We start from the raw sequence: 26,854 nt of genomic DNA, 5'->3' as shown, positions 1-26,854 counted from the left end.
CGCAGGTTGCCATGAAATGAAAAGGGAGTTGGCCAAAATAAAATTTGGTACTGATGTTTCACACTTGGATGGTTTAAGTATGTACTTGAGTGTGGCCCATTTGAGGATAGAGGAGGTATAACATGTGTAAGCGTGTGAGTTGTTTCAGAGTTTGTGTGTGTCTGTGTGATTGTTTATATGACTGGTCCGGGATCAGTTAACGAGGTGGCAGATGGTGAGGAGGAAGCAGATGAGTACCCTGAGGGGACTCTCCAGTTGGAGGAGAAGAGGTCAGGTAAGACAAAGAATAAAAACATAAACAGGAAATTCTTGGGGCCCCTCCTGCCTTGTTCTGATTCATACACAGCAACTTATGTATATTCCTTTCAATATGTCTTCGTATCGTACATGCTTAAGTGAAAAACTTACTCAGGTCTCTCTCTCTCTCGATCTCTCTCTCTCTCTCTCTCTCTCTCTCTCTCTCTCTCTCTCTCTCTCTCTCTCTCTCTCCAACTGTGTTTTTTTTGGATGGTGGGAAGGAGACAGGCCTTGCTTATTTGTCACGGACGCGCCGAGATTGGACCGAAGCTTCAGGGGGTGACCCGTCGGATAGTCCAGTGATGACTCAGCTTTATAGCGATGTTATGTACCAAGACATATTGCAAAATAATACTGATAAAGATGCTGTACTGAAAAAACAAATTATTACATTTACAGGTGCTGGAGGCTAAAAGAGAGTAACATTTCACTCCATTAAAAAGACTGGTGCAGCAAGAGTACATGATGGCTGCTCCACCTGCTCCGGGTTGAATCCCAGTGAGGCACAGCTTTACCAATAAGAACCACCACACCAGATCAGCCAGCGGGGGCGTGAAAGGGGAGCGATAGGTAGTGGTGGAGTGAGACCGGGGGTGCCAGATGGGTTGTGTTTTAACTGTGGGGGTGGGTGCACCGGGCGAATAGTTGTCTGAACAGGGGAATTACCGAGCCTGGGTGTTCCTGTGATGCTGTGCCGCCACAGCCACAGTGGCCAGGCACATCACAACCTCCACTTCTGTTTTATCTACATTTGCAACCACCGCCGCACATGCCACCGAATGCCGACCTGGCGCTGCCACCTCCAGGGCAGGAACCCATACGTCAATCAGGGTGACCAGGAAGCCTCGACGTGCAGGGTTTGGCAGACCCCTGCATTTTGGTGATTGCAGATGGACATCATCATTCCATGATGGTTGACACTGGGGCTCGCTACTCCACTCGTAAATATGCTCGTCAAGTGTGTAGCCAGTATCTTTGGTGGACTTGATAGCATACAGGTGGCCCTTCCGGATGGCACAGAAACTGACTGTCACTATACACCAGGCTTTGTCATGCTTTTTACTGCCCCCACGGCAGATCAAGATCAATATGATGACATCGATTGGGCGGCTCTGAACCCTGAGTTTCCCTCCTCCTGCGGTTTGCACACCCTCTATCAACTCTGGTCTCCATGGCTTACTAGCCTGGACCCTTACACTCCGCCAATTGACCCATTAGATTGCACATTGTATTATGAGAAGTCATATGATTTAGTTTATTAGGACTACTTCTCATCTCAAATTGAAGGTCATCAGTGCTCACTTGTTTCTGACTATTTGTATGTCACATAAACTAGCATTGCCTCACATATGTGTCTCATGCAGGAGCAGAGTGAGTGGTATGAGATGGACACGACAGCTGTGCCACACATCACATTGGTTGTCGGAGCTAACCATCAATCGAAAAATTTGGTCCCATGATTAGAAAGTGCGTAAAAGCCACCGATTGGGTCCAGACCGCCATTCCCAATGTCGAGTTTTCATCATCTATGTCAGGGTATGGCACATGGTACACATTCCCCTATTTTAGAATGTCACCAAATTTCATGTGAACATGGTCGATAGCGGACGGACCATCTGACAGAACCAGTATCGACGCACTCCGGAGGCCGATGAGGGCATCTGGGACCTGGAAAACTCTAATTTTGCCCGTGGAAAAGGTGGTGGGAAGTATCGCATGACACACAATCTCAGATTCATTAATTCTATTTTTACACACACCTACTATTCCGGTCCCAAACCCTTTTACTACTTTGAGTCCAATTGATCACACACACAAATCTTTCACTGTTATTGACTTACCTAATGTTTTATTTTGTTTGCCATTCGTTATGCCGACCTGACTATTCCAAACCTTTCTATTTGGACATTTCTGAATAATCAACCACTATCTGTGGTGTGCTTTTTCAAAAGGGGGATGGGGACAGACATATTCTTATGTACATAAGTGTACAGTTGGACCAGACTGAAAGACGACACCCACCATGTACTAGATATTTGGCTGGATTGGCCAAGATACTTCAAAAGACTGAAAACATTGTGATGTTACACCCGTTGACCGTACTTAACGACACATGGTGTAATGGCATACGTGACCTCATCGGCTTTCATAATGTCATCTTTAAGACAGACCCGCTAAGAGAACATCTTAAATGCACCACACATCACATATATACATGAAGGCATTAATATGGCAGATACTATTCAGGAGGACGCTACAAATATTATACGTTAGCCTTTGTTAGCTTTTTCCTTTTTCCTTTCAACTTTGCAACCTCTTGATCTCATAACACAGATACACCGATACAGACACCTGTATATTTACATATAGGCACACATACGGTAGACACCCATCATGGGAATGCACTACAGCCATAAAGGGGGGTGGTATACACTAATGTTGTACTCTGGTAACTGCATTTTTGTGTTCACCTGCCAACCTGTGCCATCTTTCATGGATTCGCCGCCCAGACCACCATCGAGCTGCTCCAGCTGGGAAATGGTGGGATATGTAGTGACTCCGCCCTATGGCCCGGTTGCCAACGGCAACTCCCAAAAACTGAAACTTTTGCATTCCTGCTTCCTGAACCTCAACCAGCCGGTTTGTTTTCACAAGACACAGGAAACCTGGTTTATATCATCTGATGCCATTTAACTGGTTGCAAGTTTCCTCATGACTTGCACAGCATGATTGGGGGAAGGGAGGGATTGATGACTGAACAATGGAACATGGTCACCCCCCCCCCCCAGTGGTGATTAGAGACACTGCCTGTGGACAAAAAAATTACATTGAAGAAATCCCACGTTTGTAATAAACAAAACTTCATTAATATTCTACAATGTATACCTTGATACCTCTGTGATTGTGTTTTTACAGGTTGCCTTCTGAATTTGTTTCTTCTGAATGTGCCATTGTGTTTGATATCAACCTATAAAAAAAAAAAATTAACCATGTGCCAGGAACATTAGTCTAGCGCTTGCGCGGGAGTTGTAACAATTGTTATTTATGTTATTTCTTTCCTAAGTGTGGGAAAGTACAACGTTGGGAGTATTTTAAATTAATATACCCATTTTTGTGCGCCAAATTGTAGACTACCGTATTTTCGCGACCATAAGGCCCACCATATTAAAAGGCGCAGTCTCAGCTATGGGGCCTATATGTATGTATTTAACACATACATAAGGCGCACCGTATTATTGGGCTCAGGCATGGTAAAACATACGCTAGCTTAAAACATACGGTAGCATGCATGCACGCCAAAACAATGTTTTTAAAAAGGCAGCAGGAGCAAAACTGAGTTCAGTTGTAGTTTGAAGTATTTAACAATGTACTCACGTTATTTTATTTTTTCTATCCATCAAAGTCCTCATGTTCTGTATCCGAAATGAACAGCTGGGCAAGTTCTTCATCAAACACGCCAGTTTCCCTCTCGTCATTGTCGGAGTCAGTCTTGTTGCCGTGCAGCTCCTCAGAAATGATGCCGGCTTTTACGAAAGCTCGAACAACAGTGCAAGCAGACACGTTAGCCCAAGCATCCACAATCCATTCAGAAATTGTGGCGTAACTCGCTGCCTCCTAGTCTTAGTATAGCTGTGTTCGTCATCTTTCATCCATCGCTCCCACGCCGCTCGCAACTTCATTTTTAACGCTCTGTTTACGCCGATGTCCAGCGGTTAGAGTTCCTTCGTCAAACCGAGTTATTGCACTCAGTCGAATGGTGACGGTAGAGACGCTTCTCCCGGCTGTTCTTTGATCATTAATCCATTGCTCGAGTTGGTATTCCAACTCGGGCCACCTCGCCTTGTTTCCTCGGAAACTCAGCTTCGTCATCTTGACTTGGCGAAGCTCGTTTTCCTGCTTCCTCCACTTGCGAACCATGGATTCGTTGATCTTTAATTCTCTCGCGGCTGTCCCATGTTCCTCCCCGTAACTAATAGCTTGCAGTTTAAACTGTGCTTCGTAAGCGTCTCTTCGTAGGTGCCATTTTCGGGGGTCCTTAGCGAAACCGATGCAGATACCGGAACTATATACCTACTGGGGGCGTGCCTTTAGTGTCCTCTTTCACACGCACCCTTCCCCCTTTAACGTCCGCATGCTGTCCTCAGTCACGTCCGCCTTTCCTCTATATAAGCAACGTGTCGGCAGGAAATGCTCCCAGTCAGTCAAGCGGCCCACTCATCGAAGTCACACAACAACATTTACAGATTTTGGAACTCGGTGCACTTATAAGGCGCGCCGCAATATAAGGCAGATTTTTTGTCACTTTTTCTAAATTTTACGAATATAAAAAGAGACACGGGGCCCTATACGAGACAAAGATAGTTTGATTGTAACGTTAAACGTATGTCGAACTAAACCGGAAGTAAACGCAAGTGTTTACTTCCCGACGTATTTCTTTTCCAAATCAATTACGTTTTATCCAAAACCAATATATGCTACATCGTCGTCACTGTCAGGTTCCGACGTCCTGATCAGCTCAAACATGTACAGTTTGACTCTGCAAAATTCAATTGGGTGTTCCTGTACGTCGAAATCCTTCTCCTCCTTATATTCCAACACGTTGCTCGCCATTGCGTATAGACTAACGTGCTATGTTTGGCAATTGCAACGTAATTTCCAGTAGCCCTTGTGGTGGACGTAGTAACCACACCCTGATGTCTTGACCTTCGGGTATGTTTGGGGCGTGTTCAATATGCAAAATAAAAACCTAATTTTTAGCTAAACTGTAGTTGACAACTTGCTGGAAGTGATGTGCATGTATTACACTTTTAAACAATGCAAATACAGGATATTTTTTTGTTGTTGTCCTGTTCAGCTGTTCGGTCAAGCAGAATGGAAGATCTGTATCCCTTTTATGCCGGAACAGTTTTACTTTCACAGTGGAGTTTTTAAGCTTCCGCTGTGGCTTCTTAGTATTATAATTGATGTTAATTGAGAATCTGAGTCGAACAGAACAAAGTTTCTCGAGGGGAGAGAGAAACAAACACAAAAGACAAAGCACTAATTGTAAACAGGATGAGAAAAGTAAGTCATTACATTATCTACAACAATGAAACAAAAGTATTGCATGGGGCTGTAGTGAGGGAAGGACAGGACAAGATAGAACAGGACAAGGGCAGGAGAAGAAGCATGCAGGACAAGGGTCGTGAACCTGGCTGTACAACTGAAATGGGGAGGGATTGACTATGTAATTTATAAAAGTCTATAGGACGAGAGTATGAGTGAGGGGATACACACGCAATTTGCATATTCATGAGTTATTTGTTGCAATAAGTGAGTGGACCACACCCAGTCAAAGAGTCCCAGGGGTATGTGCCTACGGACACATGCAAGTGAATTGACACCATTTTACATGCACAAAGACTGACAGACGTGTCCTGTAATTGCTATACCCGGACCGCGGAGGGTGAGGACCCCACCCAATCAATCGAGGGAAGGGATCGGGCCCAGGGGTCCATCCGAGAGCAGTCCATTGTACAGGACACTTCCCACACCGAGGGACTTAGGGTGGTTTGCCGGCCCCACCCAGGCACCTTGACAACTGGCGACCCGGTGGGGGCCACAGGGACCCAATACCAGCACCCCAGCCAAACCACCCCACCAACCCCCAGCCCACCCACCCCCTAATGACATCGCCCCACATGAGTCAATGTGATGCATTTAAAATCCAGGGGTGCAGGCTGGGCGGAGGGGCAGGGTGCATGGAACGGGAAACAGCACAGCCATGCTGAAACCTGGTCTGACACCAACACCCTCCCGATCCCATACCAGTACCCCAGGAACCCTTTGATATGTATATGTGCCCAGATGTAATTAGTGAGAAAATATATACAGTGAGTGGTACGAGCTTATGCTCAGTGAGTGATTAATCAGGCCGGACAACCACCGACGAAGAGAGCTGCCCCACCCAGACGCGCAGCACCGACCCCGGGACCCCCCAAGCCCACATTTCCGCCAGCACCCACTACCCGCCCCCAAGTGTGGGAGGTGGACCCCCCCACACCAAATACAGTATGAATTTTAACAGACCCCATAACATCTTTGTCCTCTGACCTTTAAGCTAACTGATTTGCACGATGTGAATTTCGCCTTTGTCTCTCGGGTCCCGTGACACGGCGTCATACCCGGCGGAGAGAAAGGTCCTTGTTGCAACGAAAGGGAGCTCGCCTTGCATTTCACTATGAAATGCTACCACACTCTTGTCAATTCGGCATTGCAATTTGGAAACGCTGTTTTCCTGCTCCTGAGTCGAACTCTTTCCACGTCTACGTATCGGTGATGTGAGCGCATTGTGTCACATACGCCGCTGCCTGCTTCCATCTTCGCAACCATCTCCTCAGTAAACCCGATTTGCAGTTTGGCTTTTCAATGGGTTTTTGGGTGCACAACATTTTGACCCGCAAACTGCGATCCGAGACCACTTAATTCGAACCTTGCACGCATATCCATCCATCCATCCATCCATCCATTTTCTGAGCCGCTTATCCTCACATGGGTCGCGGGCGTGCTGGAGCCTATCCCAGCTATCATTGGGCAGGAGGCGGGGTACACCCTGAACAGCCAATCACAGGGCACATATAAACAAACAACCATTCACACTCACATTCACACCTACGGGCAATATAGAGTTGTCAATTAACCCACCACGGATTTTTTTGGGATGTGGGAGTAAACCGGAGTGCCCGGAGAAAACCCACACAGGCACGGGGATTGAACCCCGGTCCTCAGAACTGTGAGGCAGACGCTCTAACCAGTCCATCAACGTGCCGCCCTTGCACACATATGTAGGTAAGCAATGTTGAGTGTCAGTAGACACAGATTCACCATGCTTTTTGCGTCCCTGATCAATTTTGCGCGTCTAGGATGCGGGACGCACATCCAAAGAGATCCCTGCAGAATAACTGTAATCTGGCTACCTTTGTGAATGCAGTAACACGTTACATTGTTCGTTACTGAAAATGGCGACCAATTTGGCCATCACTGATTAAAGGTCCATGGAATGTCTTCCTTGAATCAGAATCAGAATCCTGTTTATTTGCCAAGTATGTCAAAAACACACAAGGAATTTGTCTCCGGTAGTTGGAGCCAATCTAGTATGACAATAGACAGGCATTTTGACAAAAAAATACTTTTGAGACATAAACACATAAAAACACATTATGGAGAGTCTCTGAGGCTCTAGCAATTTAATGGCAAGAGGGAAGAAGCTGTTGGAATGTCTGCTTGTTTTAGTTTGCATTGATCAATAGCGCCTACCTGAGGGAAGGAGCTGGAAGAGGTAGTGACCAGGATGTGGAGGGTCCAAGAGGATTTTGCATGCTCTTGTCTTAGAATCAGAATCAGAATCATCTTTATTTTCACAAGTATGTCCAAAAAACACACAAGGAATTTGTCTCCGGTAGTTGGAGCCGCTCTAGTATGACAACAGACAGTCAATTGACAGAGAACACTTTTGAGAAATAAAGACATTGAGAAAAACAGTCACTGAACAATAAAGGGTTGCTAGTGATCTGGTAATGCCGGTACAATTTTTTATTAAATTTTTTTTGACAATTGTGCAAAGAGATGTAGAGTCCTCTAGCACTTAGAGCAGTTTGAATGACTAATATAGCAATAGTCCGGTGCAATGACCATTGTGCAAAGGGTGCCGAGACGTCAAGGAGTGTATGCAGTTTAAAGTGACTAGTAGTGTGATAATCTGGGAAAATGTTGATTGTGCAAATGTTGCAGATACTCCTCAATCAGTGTGCAAGTGGGGCAGATGCTTCTCTGGCATGTGTGGCCAGTATTGGTCAACAACAGATATGCAAATAGTGCAGCGTGGCGAGACTACTAAAGTGAGTGCATGAGTAATGTATAATTGGCCCGACAGAAATGTGACAACAAACTGAAGACAAAAAAATTGCCAGCATGTTGCAATGGAACTGTAGGTTAGCTGTTTAAGAAGTTGATGGGAAGAAGGAAGCTGTTGGAATGTCTGCTTGTTCTAGTTTGCATTGATCGGTAGCGCCTACCTGAGGGAAGGAGCTGGAAGAGCTGCTGGTAGCATGCAAGTCTCCTCTAAATATGGTCCTCAGTTGGGGAAGAGTGAGGTCAGTTTTTATCTCCAGCATGTCCTGCAGACTCAAACCAGAATTTATTGTCTTCACCACATTTAATAATCTCTGTTTCAATTTGCCCTTTGCTGATGCCTCTGTCAATCTGATGCATTAAGTTGATGTATGAGAGTGTGTCTTTTTGTCCCATTTCTCAATTCTGTCCACAAATATTAAATTCTCTTCTGATTGTCACTTTAGGAAGACTGTTGACAGCTGCAGGCATCATGTTTTGGTGAGGCGCTGATATAGCCCTCACGCTTTCACTCAGCCTTCTCACTTGGTCCTGCAGTGTGTGATTGTTTAATTGGCGCTGTGAGCATTTCTCTGCTGGTCTAACTTCCTCCCCTTCTTCATGGCTGTGTTGTGCGGTGCTCATTGAATTTTCCTCTTCATCACTATTTTCCATATTTTGTGTTTGCAGTTGGTTTTAATATTTTTTTCAGGTCGGCCTAATATTTCTTCATTTTCTTAATCATCAATAACATTGTCTGTAGATTCTGTAATGTTTCTGATTAACGCTCATCTTGTGACATTTTTATTTTGGATTTTAGCCTCCACGCACACTTGGTGGTGAAGCTGTGAAAGTGATCATTTTTGAGACGCGATGACTGCAAACTCCAAATCCATTCTCTTTGATGTCACCACACACCCGCTGCTGCACGCTCTCGTCCTCTTCACTAAGCGCATGTGTGAGTTACCGTGAGATAAGCGTCAATCCTCCCAGCAGTGCCTTCAATAGTTGACGCACACACAGACACGAATAAATCCAGGCATGTGGCAGGGTTTTCAAAAGTCATCTCTTTTACTGTAACACGCTGCAACATTTACAGCAACATCTGATGATACACATCATAACTTATTGTATTAACTCGAAATATGTGTATGTATTTATACAATATACAGTATATACAGTATCAGCGGCCAAGAGGTAAGTAAATTGCTACTTTATTAATTCACTTCTTGCTTTTGTGTCACCATTTCATACTTATATATTTTAACGATTATCGCTGACTCCAAAAAGAAGGAACTCCAAACCAAAGGACAAATGACTGTCCAAACCAGTCGTCAGTAATACCGTCACGTCTCATCCTTCCTTCTAAAGACAAATCAGAATCAGAATCAGAATCATCTTTATTTGCCAAGTATGTCCAAAAAGCACAAAAGGAATTTGTCTCCGGTAGTTGGAGCCGCTCTAGTACGACAACAGACAGTCAATTGACAGAGAACACTTTTGAGACATAAAGACCTTGACAAAAAAAACAGTCACTGAGCAATAAAAGGTTGCTAGTTATCTGGTAATGCCGGTTTATTTATTTATTTATTTTAAAATTGTACAAAAAGATGCAGAGTCCTCTAGCACTTAGAGCAGTTCGAAAGACTAATATTGCAATAGTCCGGTGCAATGACTATTGTGCAAAGGGCGCCGAGACTTCAAGCGAGTAGTACGATAATCTGGGACAATGTTGATTGTGCAAATGTTGCAGATACTCCTCAATCAGTGTGCAAATGGAGCAGATGCTACTCTGGCATGAGTGGCCAGTATTGGCCAACAACAGATATGCAAACAGTGCAGCGTGGCGAGACTACTAAAGTGAGTGCACGAGGAATAGATAATTGGCCCCACAGAAATGTGACAACAAACTCAAGACAAACAATTGCCAGCATGTTGCAATGGAATTGTAGGTAAGGTGTTTAAGAAGTTCATTGCAAGAGGGAAGAAATTGTTGGAATGTCTGCTAGTTCAAGTTTGCATTGATTGGTAGCGCCTACCTGAGGGAAGGAGCTGGAAGAGCTGGTGACCGGGATGTGGAGGGTCAGAGAGGATTTTGTACGCCCTTGTCTTAGTTGTGGCAGCGTGCAAGTCCTCAAGAGTGGGTAGGGGGGTACCAACAATCCTTTCAGCAGTTTTGATTGTCCGTTGCAGTCGGAGTTTGTCCTTTTTTGTAGCAGCACCAAACCAGACTGTGATGGAAGAACACAGGACTGATTCGATGACCGCTGTGTCGAAATGTATCAGCAGCTCCGGTGGCAGGCCGTGCTTTCTCAGAAGCTGCAGGAAGTACATCCTCTGCTGGGCCTTTTTGAGGACGGAGTTGATGTTGGTAGCCCCCTTCAGGTCCTGAGAGACTGTAATTCCCAGGAACTTGAAAGTCTCGACGGTTGACACAAGGCAGCTGGACAACGTGAGGGGCAGCTGTGGCGAAGGATCCCTCCTGAAGTCCACGATTATCTCTACAGTCTTGAGCGTGTTCAGCTCCAGGTTGTGTCGGCCGCACCACAGCTCCAGCCGCTCCACTTCCTGTCGATATGCAGACTCGTCACCGTCCTTGATGAGGACGATCAATGCAAACTAGAACTCGCAGACATTCCAACAGCTTCTTCCCTCTTGCGATCAACTTCTTTAACACCTAACCTACAATTCCATTACAACATGCTAGAAATGTTTTTACTTGAGTTCATTGTCACATTTCTGTGGGGCCAATTATATATTACTCGTGCACTCACTGCAGTAGTCTCACCACGCTGCACTATTTGCATATCTGTTGTTGACCAATACTGGCCACTCATGCCAGGGTAGCATCTGCTCCATTTGCACAATCAACATTGTCCCAGATTATCGCACTACTCGTCACTTTAAACTGCATACACTTCCTTGAAGTCTCGGCGCCCTTTGCACAATGGTCATTGCACCGGACTATTGCAAAATTAGTCAGTCGAACTGCTCTAAGTGCGAGAGGACACCTTTTTCACAATTGTCAAAAAAAAACAAAGAAAAATGTACCGGCATTACCAGACAACTACCAACCCTTTATTGCTCAGTGACTGTTTTTTCATTAAAAAATATATATATTTATTTTTATTTATTTTTTATTTTTTATTTTTTTTTAAATTTTTTTTATTTTTTTAGTCAATGTCTGTATGTCACAAAAGTGTTCTCTGTCAAGTGACTGTCTGTTGTCGTACTAGAGTGGCTCCAACTACCGGAGACAAATTCCTTGTGTGTTTTTTTTGGACATACTACATGTATAATGTTGAGGTATCTGCTCCACCATCACACCTGTTGAGACATGTATTACACCATGACTCAATACAGCAGCCCATTTGTATAGATTTTTTGGTAGGATAGGTTTGCTGTTTGGTCATACATAGATGTAATTTTTTCTACATGTTGCTGCACTAAAACTGAGGTCATAAAATGACCTTTGTAATCTACCATCTGGATAAAGGGTTTGCTATAATCTGCCAAGGCTAGTTCCGTGCTTGACACTAAAACCTGTTTTATTTCACAAAAATCTTTTTCTGCTTCCTCAGTCCTTCTCTTGGTAAAAGGTGTCTGTAGACTTCTGTTTCTTTTTATCTTTTATTATTTTTTCAGCATGGAGGGCGTGATTTACATACTCCTCCAAGGTGCCTGTAGGCAGGCCAATGTAGTGTTTGTTAACCCAGCTGCGAATTGCGTCTTTTGAAGCTGCATGGAGAGCATTCTTCTAACCCTAACCCTGCAGGCCGCTGTGAGTCTTGAATACAGTTGTCATTCTTACTCTGTATTCCTCAAAAGGCTCATCATCCTTTTGTTTTACTCTTCCTATTTCAGTGTAATTTGCTGTCTGTCTGAAACGCTCGGTTGCTATGTTAATTCATCCGTGCACCCGGTGTCCCAATTTGCAACTATCATGGGCCAAAATCCTATTTTCATCTCTGGGATTCCATGGTCCTCTAATATTATGCCAATCTAGACCCATGGCCGCCATCCACACTTGTTGGATTTCTGCACCATTTAAATAATATGATCGCCTTAAATTTTCGATTTCCTCAACAAACTGGTTTATGCCCGCTTTATGTGGTGTCAGTCCTTCTTTGCCACAATTCCAACAACCTTCTGCATTCAGTTTTGACTGATTCCAATTCTCTCTTCCACTATTCCAACTTTCTCTTCCTTTCTATGGAATATTAATTGTTCTTTTACCATCTCTACACATTCCCTGTCTTTCTTTTCACGTTATTTTTCCTTTCTTATTTTGTCTTCATTCCCTTTCCCTCTTCTCTTTTTGAGGCTACTCTCATCCAGTATTCTGTTTCCTTAAAACCATTTTTCTTCATCTTTTATTTTTTTTTATTTTTTATGATTGATTTTTGCAACGCGGCTATTTTTTGTGTATTTAACTAACCATTAAAGCCGTGTTCAGTTATCCATGTGTCTAAATATAGGATTTTATCAGGATCTTGTTTTTTGATGAACTTCCAATATTTACACTGCAGTGTATCCCTGGGTTTTATTTTACTACTTCCTTTCCCCATTTTAGAGAATTTGGTCCAGTTTGTCAACACCTAGGGTGTTCTAAAAACTGGTTTCTTATCAGTAGCACAGCAACTCAAATTTTCTGTTGTGGTAATTCTCACTTACAACCTTTTCAGGTGGGGAATTATTGCCTTTGCATCCAGACCAGTCTGCTGTTTACAATCCCACTGTTTTATATGAGATAAATACCTTGTGGTATTTTATCTCCATTCATTCACTTCTCAGTCACACAAGCACTTTATTACTGAGATTTTCACGGAATTTAAGTGTACACAGGACTCCGCCATCCTTCTTCTACAGAATTTATCGGACTCCGCCGTCCCTCATTTACCTCCCATTTACTTGTATTCACAGGGTTTTTATTTCCACACGCGCAATGAGCTCCAGTTATTAATGCGCAATGACCTCCAGTCATTCACTTCCCCCCTTTAAGGAAGTTTAACTCACCACTGTTGTCTTCCCTCCGTCGGAATGCCGTCAACCGTCAGATCCCAGCTGGCGGGTTGAGGTCCAGTCCTGGAAAAGGATCTTTAGGCTCACTATAGGGAGCCTGTCATGGCAACGGTCTTTCTGGAGCACACCACACCGCTGGAATCCTCAGGTCTTTTGGCATCCGGCTCGAAGGACCAAGTTAATGTCAGGTTCAAACAACCTAGAACATTTAATAAACAATAAACAAGGAAGGAAGACAAGCGACTGGCTCTTTTTTAGTCGCAAGGACAATGGACAGAGGTATACGCAGTTACAGCCTTCTACCGCTCTGAACACAGTCTGCCAAGCCCTCTCTTTTTATTTCCTTAGGTTGGTTCCTAGTTACACAGACGTTGCTGCTGCTATCTTGAGATAAGGGCACACACAGCAGCAACGTAAAACAATCACAGATATGACTTATTGTGCAGATGATAATGCAGATGTGTTCTTCATCAGCGCTGATTGTTTCAACCTTCGACTACAAAATGTTCCAGCCGTTATCTTTTGATGAGGCCACAGTCCTCATCACAAACAACTTCAACTTACATGATACAATCAACATTAAACTGCTGAATAAATGCTTTGCAATAGGATTAGAGTAAACATGAGATAACTTATGTACATTTATTCTAACATGAACCTCGCCACATCTTTGCTTGTGAATGACTGAGCAATTCAGGGAAGCTCCTTTCATACCCAATCATGGCACCCACCTGTTCCCAATTAGCCTGTTCACCTGTGGGATGTTCCAAACAGGTGTTTGATGAGCATTCCTCAACTTTCCCAGTCTTTTTTGCCACCTGTCCCAGCTTTTTTGGAATATGTTGCAGCCATAAATTTGTAAGTTAATTATTATTTGCTAAAAACAACAAAGTTGATCTGTTTGAACATTAAATATCTTGTCTTTGTAGTGTATTCAATTAAATATAGGTTGAATATGATTTGCAAATCATTGTATTCTGTTTGGCGGCCGACTGGTTAGAGCGTCAGCCTCATAGTTGTGAGGAACCGGGTTCAATCCCCGGTCCTGCCTGTGTGGAGTTTGCATGTTCTCCCCGTGCATGCGTGGGGTTTCTCCGGACACTCCGGTTTCCTCACACATCCCAAAAATATGCATTAATTTGAGACTCTAAATTGCCCGTAGGTGTGAATGTGAGTGCGAATGGTTGTCTGTTTGTATGTGCCCTGCGATTGTTTGGCAACCAGTTCAGGGTGTACCCTGCCTCCGGCCCGTTGACAGCTGGGATAGGCACCAGCACGCCCGCGACCCTAGTGAGGAGAAGCGGCTCAGAAAATGGATGGATGGATGGATGGATGTATTCTGTTTTTATTTATGTTTAACACAATGTCCCAACTTCATTGGAATTGGGGTTGTAGTTCTGAGCATCCCAGACAGAGTGAGAGTCGTGATTGGTCCAGATTGTAATGGACGTGTTGTTGAAGGAAACAGGGGTGATGAAGAAGTAATGGGTACGTACGGCATCCAGGAAAGGAACTTGGAGGGACAGATGATGGTAGACTTTGCAAAAAGTAGTGAACTATTTTTTCCAGAAGAGGCAGGAACATAGGGTGACCTACAAGAGCGGAGGTAGAAGCAGACAGGTGGATTACATGTTGTGCAGACGATGGAATCTGAAGGAGGTTACTGACTGTAAGGTAGTGGTAGGGGAGAGTGCGGCTTGACAGCATAGGATGGCGGTGTGTAAGATGACTCTTATGGTGGGGAGAAATATTAAGAAGACAAAAGCAGAGCAGCGAACCATGTGGTGGAAGTTGAGAAAGGAAGAGTGTTGTGTGGTTTTTCGGGGAGAGGTGAGACAGGCTCTTGGTGGACAGGAGGAGCTTCCAGAAGACGGGACCACAACAGTCAAGGTGATCAGAGAAACAGGCAGGAGAGTACTTGGTGTATCTTCTGGCAGCAAAGGAGAGAAGGAGACTTGCTGGAACTTGAAAGTACAGGAAACCATACAAGGAAAGAGGTTAGGTAAGAAGAAGTGGGACACGGAGAGGAGAAACGAATACATTGAGATGTGACGTAGGGCAAAGGTAGAAGTGGCAAAGGCCAAACAAGAGGCATATGATGACATGTATGCCAGGTTGGACACTAAAGAAGGAGAAAAAGGTCTCTACAGGTTGGCCAGACAGGGGGGTAGAGATGGGAAGGATGTGCAGCAGGTTAGGGTGATTAAGGATAGAGATGGAAACGTGTTGACAGGTGCCAGTAGTGTGCTGGATCGATGGAAACAACACTGAGGAATTGATGAATGAGGAAAATGATAGAGAAGGGAGAGTAGAAGAGGCAAGTGTGGTGGACCAGGAAGTGACAATGATTAGTAAGGGGGAAGTTAGAAAGGCATTAAAGAGAATGAAAAATGGAAAGGCAGTTGGTCCTGATGGTATCCCTGTGGAGGTATGAAAGCATCTAGGAGATTTGGCGGTGGAGTTTTTGACCAGCTTGTTTAACAGAAATCTAGCGGGTGGGAAGATACCTGAGGAGGAGGAAAAGTGTGCTAGTGCCCATTTTTAAGAACAGGGATGATGTATATAGCTGTAGGAACTACACCGGAATAAAGTTGATGAGCCACACAATGAAGTTATGGAAAAGATTAGTGGAGGCTAGACTCAGGACAGAAGTGAGTATTTGCGAGCAACAGTACAGTTTCATGCCTAGAAAGAGTATCACAGATGCAATATTTGCCTTGAGGATGTTGATGGAAGAGTACAGACGTCAGAAGGAGCTACATTGTGTCTTTGTAGAGCTAGAGAAAGCCTATGTTTGTGCCTATGCACCAAACAGCAGTTCAGAGTATCCACCCTTTTTGGAGTCCTTGGAGGGGGTGCTGGAGAGTGCTCCCGCTGGGGACTCCATCGTTCTGCTGGGGGACTTCAATGCTCACATGGGCAATGACAGTGAGATCTGGAAGGACGTGATTGGGATGAACGGCCCCCCCCCCCCCCGATCACAACCCGAGCGGTGTTCTGTTATTGGACTTCTGTGCTCATCACGGATTATCCATAACGAACGCCATGTTCAAGCATAAGGGTGTCCACACGTGCACTTGGCACCAGGACACCCTAGGTCGCAGTTCGATGGTCGAGTTTGTGGTCGTATCATCGGACTTGCGGCCGCATGTCTTGGACACTCGGGTGAAGAGAGGGGCGGAGCTGTCAACTGATCACCACCTGGTGGTGAGTTGGCTCCGATGGTGGGGGAAGATGCCAGTCCGATGTGACAGGCCCAAATGTATTGTGAGGGTCTGCTGGGAACGTCTGACGGAATCCCCTGTCAGAAGGAGTTTCAACTCCCACCTCCGAAAGAACTTTGCTCATGTTCCGGGGGATGCGGGGGACATCGAGTCCGAGTGGACCATGTTCCGCGCCTCCATTGTTGAGGCGGCCGACCGGAGCTGTGGCCGTAAGGTGGTTAGTGCCTGTCGGCAATACTCGAACCCGTTGGTGTCCACCAACGGTGAGGGATGCCGTCAAGCTGAAGAAGGAGTCCTATCAGGCCTTTTTGGCCTGTGGGACTCCTGAGGCAGCTGATGGGTACCGGCTGGCCAAGTGGAGTGCAGCTTTGTTGGTCGCTGAAGCAAAAACTCGGACAGGGGAGGAGTTCGGTGAGGCTTCCAGATGGCTTTGAGGAAATTCTGGTCCACCATCAGGCGTCTCAAGAGGGGTAAACAGTGCACCATCAACACTGTGTATAGTGGGGATGGGGCGCTGCTGACCTCGACTCGGGACGTTGTGAGTCGGTGGGGAGAATACTTCGAAGACCTCCTCAATTCCACTGGCACGCCTTCCCATGAGGGAGCAGAGTATGGGTTCTCTGAGGCGGGCTCTCCTATCTCCAGAGTTGAGGTCACCGAGGTGGTTAAAAAGGTCCTCGGTGGCAAGGCCCCGGGGTGTGGATGAGATTCTCCCGGAGTTCCTCAAGGCTCTGGATGTTGTAGGGCTGTCCTGGTTGACACGCCTCTGCAACATCGCGTGGACATTGGCAGACTGGGGTGGTGGTCGCTCTTTTTAAGAAAGGGGACCGGAGGGTGTGTTCCAACTACAGGGTGATCACACTCCTCAGCCTCCCTGGTAAGGTCTATTCAGGGATGCTGGAGAGGAGGGTCCGTCGGGAAGTTGAGGAGAAGCAGTGTGGTTTTCGTCCTGGCCATGGAACAGTGGACCAGCTCTACACCAGCAGGGTCCTTGAGGGTGTATGGGAGTTCGCCCAAACAGTCTACATGTGTTTTGTGGACTTGGACAAGGCGTTCGACCGTGTCCCTCGGGGGTCCTGTGGGGGGTGCTTCGGGAGTATGGGATACCGAACCCTTGATACGGGCTGTTCGGTCCCTGTATGACCCGAGTCAGAGTTTGGTCCGTATATCCGGCAGTAAGTCGGACTTGTTTCCGTTGAGGGTTTGACTCCGCCAAGGGTCCCCTTTGTCACCGATTCTGTTCATAACTTTTATGGTGGCCTCAGTATTGCATCTCTGCTTTTTGCAGATGATGTGGTTCTGTTGGCTTCATCAAGCCGTGACCTCCAACTCTCACTGGAGCAGTTCGCAGCTGAGTGTGAAGCGGCTGGGATGAGAATCATCACCTCCAAATCTGAGACCATGGACCTCAGTCATAAAAGGGTGGCGTGCCCTCTCCGGGTCGGGGATGAGATCCGCCCCAAATGGAGGAGTTCAAGTATCTTGGGGTCTTGTTCACGAGTGAGGGAGGAATGGAACGGGAGATCGACAGGCGGATCGGTGCAGCGTCTGCAGTGATACGGACTTTGTATCGATCCGTTGTGGTAAAGAAGGAGCAAAGCCGAAAGGCGAAGCACTCGATTTACCGGTCGATCTACGTTCCTACCCTCACCTATGGTCACAAGCTGTAGGTCGTGACCAAAAGAACAGGGTCCCGGATACAAGCGGCTGAAATGTGTTTCCTCCGCAGGGTTCCTCCGCAGGGTTCTCCCTTAGAGAAAGGCTTAGAAGCTCGGTCATCCGGGAGGATCTCAGAATAGAGTCACTGCTTCTCCACATCGAGAGGAGCCAGATGAGGTGGCTGGGGCATCTGATTTGGATGCCTCCTGGACGCCTCCCTGGTGAGGTGTTCCGGGCACGTTCCCCCGGGAGAAGACCCCGGGGACGACCCAGGACACTTTGGAGAGACTACATCCTTCGGCTGGCCTGGGAACGCCTCAGGATCCCCCCGGAAGAGATGGATGAAGTGGCTGGGGAGAGGGAAGTCTGGGCGTCCCTGCTAAAGCTATTGCCCCCGCAACCCGACCTCGGATAAGTGGTAGAAAATGGATGGATGGATGGAACTCTGTGAGTTTTGATGAAATATTAATACCTACATCCTTAATGTTTCCTATAGGAACATCTGGGATTTGATCTGCAGGAGTCCATGAGTTTACTGTCATTGGGAGTATTGTTGATTTTGTCCAGTTGATAGAGTAGTCTGATATTTGTGAAAATGTTTTAATTAGGTTGAAGACTGCCTGAAGAGAAGACTTGGGTTCCTGTAAGTAAAGAAGAATATCATCAACATATAGATTGATTTTGTGTTCTGTCACTTGTGAGCAGATACCTTTAATATTAGCATTGTGATGTATAGCGGCAGCAAGAGGTTCAATGAATATTGCAAATAGCATTGGTGTGAGTGGACATCCTTGTCTGGTTCCTCTTTGTAATGTCAAACTTTGTGAAGTAATCCTATTTGTGGTGACTGTCGCTTTCGGCAAATTGTATAATGTTGCTATCCAATGTATAAATGAGTCTCCAAAGCCAAATTTGCGAAGTACTGCAAACAGGAAAGCCCAGTTAACTTTATCGAAAGCTTTCACTGCGTCAAGTGACAAGATGATTGTGTTTAGTTTTTTACGCTGTGACATGCTTATTAAATTTAATAGGCATCTGACATTAATTGTGGAACTTCTACTTTTAATGAAGCCTGTCTGGTCATAGTGGATTATCGACGGAAGTACCTTTTCAAGTCTCGCTGGTAGGGCTTTCGAGATCATCTTGATATCTACATTATTCACTGATAAGGGCCGATAATTAGCCGGGAGAGTGGTGTCTTTACCTGACTTTATTGATAAAGTAATTGAAGCTGTGTTCATATGGCTACTAATTTGACCTTAATCGTTTATCTCGTTGACTGTTCTGAGAAATAGAGGTGGCAGTATTGGCCAGAAATGAATGAATTCAACAGGGATTTCGTCCGGGCCACGCCCTCGTCCCAATTTCATATTTTTTAATGCGTTATGTAATTCTGTGATGGTTAAAGGAACATAGAGTCTGTCTTTAATTTGTGTATTTTAGGAATGTTTAGGTCCTTCATAAAAGTTTCAATTTATTTTTGGTCTGCGTTGTTCGAAGATGCATATAAGCTGCTATAATAACTGTAAAAAAAATTCATTTATTTCTAGCAGTGACTGAACAGTTGCCGTTTGAATCTTGAATGGCTGTAATTAATGACTTTTCTTTGTTGCGTTGAAGTTGGTTCGCAAGGAATTTTCTTGATTTATTATTGTCCTCAAAGTTAGTGTATCTTAACTGTTGTTGTAGAAAATCTGTTCTTTTTGATAACATCTAATTGATGTTTTGCCTTTTGAAGTTGGTTTCTAACCATATCTGTCGGATTAGTTGCATATTCTTCTGTGAAGCGTTAAATTTTTTCCTCAATTCCATTTTCCAATTTTTGTTCTTGTTTTTTTTTGTACGCAGAGTATATGATTCGACCTCTCAATACAGCTTTCCCGGTTTCCCACAACAGAGATGGGGATATGGTTGGGGAGTCGTTGCATTTCAAAAACTCATCCCATTCCTTCCTCATGAAAGGCTCAAAATCCAGGTCCTTCAATAGGGACGTGTTGAAGCGCCATGTTGGTGGGGGTCCCAAACTTGATTCAAGTTTTAGATTGAGAGAAATTGGTGCATGGTCGCTAATGATGATTGGATGTATTTTGGGGGTAATTCTTTGAGACGCCGAATTGTTTGAAAGAAAAAAATCTATTCTTGAGAAAGAACGGTGAACCGACGAGAAAAATGTGTACTCTCTTTTTGTACGGTTTTTCAGCCTCCATATGTCAACAAGATCAAAGTCGTCCATATACTGCTCTAGTATATTGGGGTTGATTGCTATTTTTGAGATTTGAGCGATCTATTAGGGGATTGAGCGTTTGGTTAAAATCACCTCCCATGATAATTGTAGAATTAGCTGACAAGTTTAACAAGTGTGAAAAGAGCATCTGAAAAAAGGCTGGATCGTCTTTATTTGGAGCGTATACATTGACGATTGTGTAAAGCTTGTTAAATATTGTAGCCTGTATAATTATATATCAAACTTCTGGGTCTGCTACTGTACTATTTATTGTAAAAAGTAGTCTTTTATGGACTTGAATTGAGACTCCTCTTTGTCTACCATTATAAAAGGCCGAGATAACCTGAGTGACATTAGAGTCAATGAAGCATTTTTCTTCTGACTCAGTAAGGTGTGTTTCTTGTAATGGGAGGAGGTCTGTTTTAAATTTAGTGGTATAATCCATAATCTTAATTCTCTTTGCCTGCGATCGAATGCCATTGACATTCCATGACACAAAAGTTTAGTGTTAAGTATGACATATAATTGGTGCGTGCATCATAATTTTAAATAGATTTGGTAATATGCATTATTTGTTGTTGTTTTTTTTGACAGATTACGGGAGATTTTTTGGTATTGTGTTGACAAATGTTATTTAGAGAGGCTGATAGAGATGCTATATTTAAGTACTGCAAAGCCAGGGTACATAGAAGGGTTACTAACAAACACTGAACACTGAAAAAAAACGGTGACAAGGGGCTATTATGGTGTGTGGTGGTTGTTTGTAGTGCGCAAGAAGAGATTTGAGCGACTTGTGTGTTTAGTGTGTGTGAAAACAAGCAGAGCAGAAAAGCAGAGCGATAGGAGTGAGGATTCATGCTGGTGGCATGCGTGAATCCGTTTTTTTGTTTGTCTAAGCAAAAGTGGAAAGAATTAAACAAAATACAATACACTTTTGACAATTCATAACGGCAACAGATCAAAAGAAATACTTATCAAGGAGAGCCAGGGCGTGACGTTGGCATCATGTAACAGTTGGCCGTCGACATATAGCTTATTGACAACTAGCCATGCTCGTTTGCCTTTCTCACGGTGAGTCTTCATCAAGGGGTACAAGATTTTATGCCTCTCGTTGATTTCCTTAGGGTACTGGTTGTTGATTCCAAACGAAGTCCCTTTGAGCTCCCGACCTTTTGATTGTGCCGGAGAAAATGAGATTGTCGGGGATGCTTCTTGATCGAATGTCCAACATAGTTTCTTTCATGAGTTTATATTCCAGTCTAAGAGTTTGTAGTTCTGATGACGTTGACATCATCATCGTTTGATCGAAGCGCAGTTTTATCTAATCTTAGCTCGTTCACTTGTTGTTGTGTGAATTCCAAGCTCTTTCTGAGTTCGGCGATGTCCTGGCAAAGCAAATCAAGTGCAATTGACAATTTTTTGTCGATTGAAAGGAGGACACTTGTCTGTATCTCTGTCGAATCAAGTAAATCCTCAGTTGAAGTGGAAGAATTGCTTTTTTTCTCTTCAGCGGCAGCTCAACGTGATGGCTCGGAACGTCCATGACAGAGGAGCGGCGTTGACGTAGCTGCGCGGCTGGCAAGTGGCTTTCTACATGTTTGTAGTTTGGACTTGAACTTTTCTTACACACCTCATATATTTCCCCTTAGTGCAAATATGAGTGAGAATGGTTGTCTCTCAATATGTGTATGAATGACTGGCGAGCAGTCCAGGGTGCCTCACAGTTCTAAATTTGGGGGTTTGAATCAGAACTCCAGCCTTCCTGTATAGAGTTTGCATGTTCTCCCTGTGCTTGCTTTGGTTTTCTCTGGTGCTCCGGCTTCCTCTCAATTCCAGAAATATGCATATTAGGGTCAATGATGCTGTAGTGGTACACTCGCCTGACTTTGGTGCGGGCAACGTGGGTTCAGTTCCCACTCAGTGACAGTGTGAATGTGAGTGTGAATGGTTGTCCATGTCTATATGTGCCCGTGCGACTGACTGGCGACCAGTTCAGGGTGTAGTCCGCCTTTCGCCGGAAGTCAGCTGCGATAGGCTCCAGCGCCCCGCGACTCTAACCAGGATAAGCGGTGTTGAAAATGGATGGATGGATGCATATTAGGTTAAATTATCCTTAGGTGTGAATATGAGTGTGAATGATTGTTTGTTTATATATGCCATGTGATTTAGTCTCTCTTGCCTAAAGTTAGCTGGGATAGGTTCCATCTTATCCACGATGGGATGAGGTCAGTGAGATATCTAGACAGAATTTATCTACCTCGAGTAAAAGTTAGGCGAGAGAAATAGCCGTGATCATCCATGTCCCAGGAGGAGACTAGGTCACAGAGGCAACAACCCCTGGTTGAGGTGGAGAAGGTGAATTGCCTGGTCTTGTTCATGAGTGAGAAAAATAAATTGTTAGCTCAACAGACAAATTGCTGCAGCATGTCCTGTTTCAAATCACCGAGAGCAGTACATGAAAATTGGACTACTTCAGCAGGCGCCACCCAAGGCTGCTGGACAAGAATACAGTTTTGAGCGATAGCCGTGCACACTGTGTGTCAGCTGTGCACAAGTCAGACATGGTGGTGCTGCACAGTGGTGGCTCAGGGCACATGCCCAAAAATTCTAACTGACCAATGTAAACTCAAATGTAAAATTTTAAGTCTAATACAGGAAGTCCTCGATTTACGAACGGGTTCCGTTCCTTCGCTGGGGACATAACACGAATTTCCGTGTAAGTCAGATTTGACAGTTAAAGTCGAAATTTACGGCGAAATACTTCTGTTACGGGTATTGTCCCACGTGATTGTGACAGCAAGCTCAGTGTGTGTGGGCGTGTGCGTCGATGTGTGAGTGAGACGGACGGGACTGCGCAGGCGTCGTCCGGCGGGACTGTGAAGGAGAAAGGACTGCGCGCCGGTGCGAGTGTGTACAGTAGCAAGTGTAGTGATGGCAACCGGGGAAGACTAGCGATTAGCGGAGGACCCGTTGACGTTGAATGTACAGGGGAGCTACTAAAGCCATTAAAGCACCAAATCGGTGCTTCGTGCCTTCATCGTTGCCGCCACCCAGCTCAGCTGTGCAACGAGAGAAGGGAGTTAACCCCTTCGTCTCCCGACCACGGTCAGGTAACCGTGGCAGTAAAGGTTAACACTTCGTATAAAGAAACTAAAATACATGAAAATAAAAAAATAGGATGCTGTACTTACCATTACTGGTGAGAGTGTGAAAAAAGGAGGGAGAAAAAGGCAAAGATACTCCCGGCGCACAAACACAGACAAGCACTATGCACTAGCTAAGCAGAAACACTATGGTCCTCGGGACAAAATGGCGGACGAGGCACGGGCGTCGTGAAGTCGAAACGTCGTAGGTCGAGTACGTCGTAACTCGAGGACTTCCTGTATAAACAAGATAAGAAAGCTAGCGACAAGAGCTATTGACAGTTCATTTGACGTGAATGGTGAGTTATTGAAAGTGGTTTGTCAAAATATGTTATGGTACTGTTCTGAATGAAAGGTTTATCACTCAATGTGTGGGCATGTATAGAACATTTATAGCCCTTGCAGTCATCAAAGTTGTGCATCCTTGAACTACACAATAAATAATATGCTACAAAAAAAAAACAGCATTGTGGTTTAAAAGTGCAAAAGTGAACCTTTGTCTTTTATTTTATTTGGGGAACAAAAGATAAACACTAATTATAAATCCATGTATCCTATGTGACAGTTAAGAAACAAAACCGACATCCTGCTTTAGTACTGTGTCATTTCAAACTAGACTTACTCTTGTTTGCCAAAATTGTATTCTGTGTAGCAGTCATTAATGCCAGAATGCTGTTATAATGGTAAACGGAAAAGCTGAGAGTATGACAGCGTCACTCTGTTTTAGCCTTTCGAGCCGTCAGCTTGTAAAATAAAGTGACAGACAAAGCTGACTGCAAAATCAAAGCCTTCTTTAGCTTCCACACTTTTCAAATTGCACTATTTGAGTGGCTTAGAGAAACTTCAAAGCTTCAGAGAAGAGGATTTTTTTTAATTTCAGATAAGGTCCCTGAGCTGAATGTGAACTGCTTGGAGTGTAGAAGCTCGCATCCTAATCAATGTGACCAGCTAAATTCAAGACCGAGGAACTCATCTTGTGAGTCCTGTTTTTTTTCCTCCCTCGTTTTTTCCTTCTCTTTATAATTTGTATAACAATATGATTTTGCGTTGAAGCTGTCAAAGCGCCTTGATTTAAAAAGCTCTCGAGCAAAATTCATTTTAATTAGTTAAGCTGCAGTAGTATCAACAGGTCCATTGATTTCTGCATTATTCTGTTGTCATTATCAAGCCGAGATAATGTCCTCTAAGCCTACCTTCAGCAGAGAAGTATGCATTGGGCATGCATTAACTCCAAGTCTCTTGTGTGTCACTTAATCTTACTTGCTCTCCCATGTTTATGAGCTACCACGTTTCTGAAACACTATTTTTCTTAGTTTATTCTCTAATATTAACCTGAAATGACAGACCAGGCATGTCAGTCACGTTAAAACAAGGAGGAGTCTCTAGTCAGTTCATCATTCATCATGTACGATTTATGTACAGTATGCCTCTAATCCAAGTGTGAGATTTGAGTCATCTCTGGGTTGAGTCAGGCAGAATATAACAGTTTAGGATAAAATAGCTTCCACTCTCCTGCATATCTTTCAAGTTACAGTACCTCAGCAGATAATTGTCAATGACAATTAATAATTTTTCAGTGCATGTGGAATATTGCTAAAACAATCTTATATTATGTAGTTTTTGCAAATCCCTTGCCCGTTCTCATTAGAGATTAAATACTGCGCATGTAGAGATGGTATCCAGTTTGTAATGTGGGCACATGTACAAATAGCTACCAACTGTGGAAAGCTTGTATGAGTAGTAGAGATGGCACACTGCTCATATTGAAGAAGTCACAATAATGCTGCACTGAGTAGTGTGTTTGGACTATGTCCTAACACTGCATGTTGTGTAAGAGCTAGAGATGTTTTACTTCCGTGGTTCTCAAAGTGTTGTATGAGTACCACTAGTTCACGTACCACTTTCTAGTGGTACGTGAATCACTGAGTTAAATATAAAAGAATTGATTATATGCAGTGTAATTGAAAAGTAACTCCCTATTTTAAAATACTTATAATTTATTCATGTTTTAATATTTTTCTCAATTTTTTTTGTGTATGTTCCATGATGTATGGGAATTAAATCTATGTTCTTGTTTTCTTTTCAGATCGATTATTTTGTTTAAAATTCCAAACAAAATTTTCCAACCAAACCAAAAAACATTGCACCATACTTGTGAAATCAGTTAATGTGGTTCCCAGGAGGCTTGAGAAACTGGTAGCTAATGCTGGTGTCCATATTGAATTATAAATAAAACTCCATGCAATACACGTTCTTATCATGTTCATTTCTTGTAAGAATTATAGTTCAGAAATAAATTACTTATGTACTTAAAAATAGGGAGTTACTTTTCAATCACCCTGTATATTATGATATAATTTACCGTAATTTCTCATGTATAATGCGCACCCATGTATAATACGCACCTCAAAATTCTGGAAAACCATTCCACCTATGGATAATGCATTTTTACAATACATGATTGTGCTTCTACCCATATGATCAAAACATGAAGTACCTGTATTTTTTAGGTTTTTTTTTCAAATAATTATTCTGAAGTTAAGCACTTTATTTGAACACGTAATACTTTTATTTACTTGCTCTTATTTTGAAATTCACAGCCCTAATTTTATTTAGTAAAGTAGAAAACATACAGTTGTGCTCATATTTTTGATTACCTGGGCAGAATTTGTAAGATAGGCACAATTCTTTAAAGAAAACATGAAGGACCAGTCGAAACACATTTAATTTTATTTTAATGGGATTCAAATTAAACGGTCAAGCATTTCAGAAAAGCACTATCATTAAACCAAACAGAACCATAAAGAAATTAATGATGGTTGTTGTTCGGTCATCAGTCATATTTAAAAAAAAAACAATATTTCACAAATTCTGTCAGGGTATGTAAACTTATGAGCACAACTGTACATATATGCAGTCATACGTACCCCTGTCATATTGGAATGATAGTGTAGGCTACACCTTTTTTATAACCACTAGGTGGCGGTGGCATATTAGAATGAAAGTGTACAGCTTTTTCATAACCTCTAGATGGCGGCATACATTTATAAAAGTTTTTTTCCATTTGCCCCTGTACCTATGTATAATGCGCACTATTGACTTGACAATTTTTTTTGGGGGGGGGAATACGCCTTATACACGAGAAATTACGGTACAACAATACAAGTGTGTAACTACTCAAGTTTTAATATTCAAGCAACAGTTTATTTTTTTAAAAATCTGGTACTTTTTGAAAGTTTTAATGTACAGTATTTTTTTTTCTTCTCAAGCACTTTACATTTTTCAAGTACAGTTCAGTTCAATTTAAAATAAGTACAAGGCAAATGTGCTTCTTGGGACTAAAACCTCAGCCTTTGTATTTTTTTTTGTCTGACTATTTTAAGGTTGACGATTATGGAGTTACTTGAAGAGCTATT

This window comes from Phycodurus eques, chromosome 4 (assembly GCF_024500275.1).
Source record: "Phycodurus eques isolate BA_2022a chromosome 4, UOR_Pequ_1.1, whole genome shotgun sequence".
NCBI lineage: Eukaryota > Metazoa > Chordata > Actinopteri > Syngnathiformes > Syngnathidae > Phycodurus > Phycodurus eques.
The sequence above is the reverse complement of the archived record's forward strand: the minus strand, read 5'-3'. Positions refer to the sequence as shown.